The sequence below is a fragment of the Aegilops tauschii genome, chromosome 5 (genome assembly GCF_002575655.3).
Source record: "Aegilops tauschii subsp. strangulata cultivar AL8/78 chromosome 5, Aet v6.0, whole genome shotgun sequence".
In the NCBI taxonomy this organism is placed as follows: domain Eukaryota; kingdom Viridiplantae; phylum Streptophyta; class Magnoliopsida; order Poales; family Poaceae; genus Aegilops; species Aegilops tauschii.
In genome coordinates this window covers 322,296,037-322,299,506 of record NC_053039.3, presented here as the reverse complement: position 1 = coordinate 322,299,506, position 3,470 = coordinate 322,296,037, and positions in this window count along the sequence as shown.

Here is a 3,470-nt window from a genome sequence, read left to right as displayed (position 1 = left end):
CACGTATGACTATATTCGGAATACATGCCTACATTATATTGATTAATTGGAGCTAGTTCTGTGTCACTCTAGGTTATGACTGTTGCATGATGAATGCCATCCGACATAATTATCCATCATTGATCCATTGCATACGAGCTTTTCACATATTGATCTTTGCTACGTTACTTTGCCGTTGCCACTATTACAATTGCTACAAAACTGCTACTGTTACTTTTTCCACCGTTACTGTTACTTCCATACTACTTTGCTACTAAATAATTTGCTGCAGATATTAAGTCTTTCAGGTGTGGTTGAATTGAAAACTCACCTGCTAATACTTGAGAATATTCTTTGGCTCCCCTTGTCTCGAATCAATAAATTTGGGTTGAATACTCAACCCTTGAAAACTGTTGCAATCCCCTATACTTGTGGGTTATCAAGACCTTTTTCTGGCTCCGTTGCCAAGGAGCATAGCTCTATTCTCCGAGTCACTAGGGATTTATATCTGTGATCACTACGAGGAATTTGCAAGACAACAAAACCAAGATCTTTCCCTCTACTACGAGGGGAGGTAAGGAACTGCCATCTAGCTCTGCACTTGATTCACCTTCTGTTTTGAGTAAACTTGCGACACCTACACCTTCTATTGATTCCGATATGTCGCATGTTATTGATGACGCCACTTCTGCTATGCATGATGCTTATAATGATACTACTTCTTTGCTTGATAATACTATGCCGCTAGGTGAATTTCTTAATGAACAACTTGCTAGGGCTAGAGAGAATGAATGAAATTATTGAAACTGGAGATTATGATTCTCCCCCTAGATATGAATTGCCTAAGGTACCTGAAGGTTATATTATGGATGAAGAAACAACTACAGACTTTTTTGCTTGCAATGATAGAGATGATCTGAAGAAATTATTAGCTAAGCTGAAGGAAAAAAAATCTCTAAATGCTAGAATGCAGTATGATCCTAAGTTTGCTACTTCACCTATCTTTGTTACTGATAAGGATTATGAATTCTATGTCGATCCCGAGTTAATTACTTTGGTTGAATCTGATCCCTTCCATGGTTATGAATCTGAAACTGTTGTGGCACATCTTACTAAGTTGAATGATATAGCCACCCTATTTGGTCATGAGGGAAAAATTGCTATTACTATATTATTAAGTTGTTTCCTTTATCATTAAAGGGTGATGCTAAGATATGGTTTAATTCTTTTGCTCCGGGTTGTGTGCGTAGTCCCCATGATATGACATATTACTTCTCTGAAAAATATTTTCCTGCTCATAAGAAACAAGCTGCTTTACAGGAAATATTTAATTTTGTGCAAATTGAAGAAGAGAGTCTCCCACAAGCTTGGGGGAGGCTTCTCCAATTACTTAATGCTTTGCCTGATCATCCTCTCAAGAAAAATGAAATACTTGATATCTTTTATAATGGACTAACCGATGCTTCTAGGGACCACCTAGATAGTTGTGCTGGTTGTGTTTTCAGGGAACAAACTATTGAGCAAGCTGAGAAACTATTGAATAATATATTGAGCAATGATAATGATTGGACACTTCCTGAACCAACTCCTAAGCCAACTCTAAAGAAAATAGGTATTCTATTTCTCAGTCCTGAAGATATGCAAGACGCAAAGAAACCTATAAAAGAAAGAGGTATTAAAGCTGAAGACGTTAAGAATTTACTACCCATTGAAGAGATACATGGCCATAATATTCCGACACAGGTAGTAGAGGTAAATTCTCTCTATAGATTTGATGAAGGTGATATTCCTTAAAATAAGTCTGCTAGTCAATGCTTGGATGAATTTGATTACTTTGTTGTTAAACAAGAAAACTTCAAAGCTTATGTTAGTAGACAATTGAAACGTAATGCTTATATGCTTGAACGCTTGGGTGATTATATGCGTAGAACTATTAATGATCTTAAGATTATTAGTAAACATGCTTCTATGGTAAAAACTCAAGTAGAACAAGTACTTAAGGCACAAGATGATTTGCTCAATGAGATGAGTAGTAAGAACAACGATCATGCTGTGAGAGTTATGACTAGAGGTGGTAAAATGACTCAGGAACCTTTGTATGCTGAGGGCCATCCTAAGAGAATTGAGCAAGATTCTCAGAGAATTAATACTGATGCACCTAGTCCTTTTAATAAAAAGAAAAGGAAAACTGATTGGACTTTGCATGCTTCTATTGAACCTGTTATAGACATACCTGAGAATCCCACTGATATTTCTATTTCTGATGTTGAGACACAATCTGGTAATGAGCATGAACCCACTGATAATCACTACAAAAAATACACTTCTGTGATGATACGTGTTTGTCACAGTAGGTCACGTTTTCTGTCATGCATGTATATCCATGATGATTTTATGACAGAATCAAGATAGTCATACCCGTGCTGTCGTAGAAGTGTTCCATGACATTACCAAAATTATCATCACGAAAGTGTCCACTTCCATGACCATAAATCGCGCGTCATGGAAGTGCTTTCGTCAAGGGTGACCGACACGTGGCATCCACCGTAACGGGTCTCCTTTAAGCTATCGGGTTCCAGTTTGGATCCGATAACCCGTTAACAGCCCCGACCAATGGGGATTTTCCACGTGTAAAATTCTCATTCGCCGGATAATGCACGTGTCAGCTAATCGTTGGGACAGATGCATTCCTACAATGGACGGAAGACGTCTATGATATGTCGACATGTGGCACATGAAGGAAATATGCCCTAGAGGCAATAATAAAGTTGTTATTTATATTTCCTTATATCATGATAAATGTTTATTATGCATGCTAGAATTGTATTAACCGGAAACTTAGTACATGTGTGAATACATAGACAAACAGAGTGTCACTAGTATGCCTCTACTTGACTAGCTCGTTGAATCAAAGATGGTTAAGTTTCCTAGCCATAGACATGAGTTGTCATTTGATTAATGGGATCACATCATTAGAGAATGATGTGATTGACTTGACCCATTCCGTTAGCTTAGCACTTGATCGTTTAGTATGTTGCTATTGCTTTCTTCATGACTTATACATGTTCCTATGACTATGAGATTATGCAACTCCCGAATACCGAAGGAACACTTTGTGTGCTACCAAATGTCACAACGTAACTGGGTGATCATAAAGGTGCTCTACAGGTGTCTCCGATGGTACTTGTTGAGTTGGCATAGATCGAGATTAGGATTTGTCACTCCAATTGTCGGAGAGGTATCTCTGGGCCCTCTCGGTAATGCACATCACTATAAGCCTTGTAAGCAATGTGACTAATGAGTTAGTTGTGGGATGATGCATTACGGAACGAGTAAAGAGACTTGCAGGTAACGAGATTGAACTAGGTATTGAGATACCGACGATTCAATCTCGGGCAAGTAACATACCGATGACAAAGGGAACAACGTATGTTGTTATGCGGTTTGACCGATAAAGATCTTCGTAGAATATGTAGGAGCCAATATGAGCA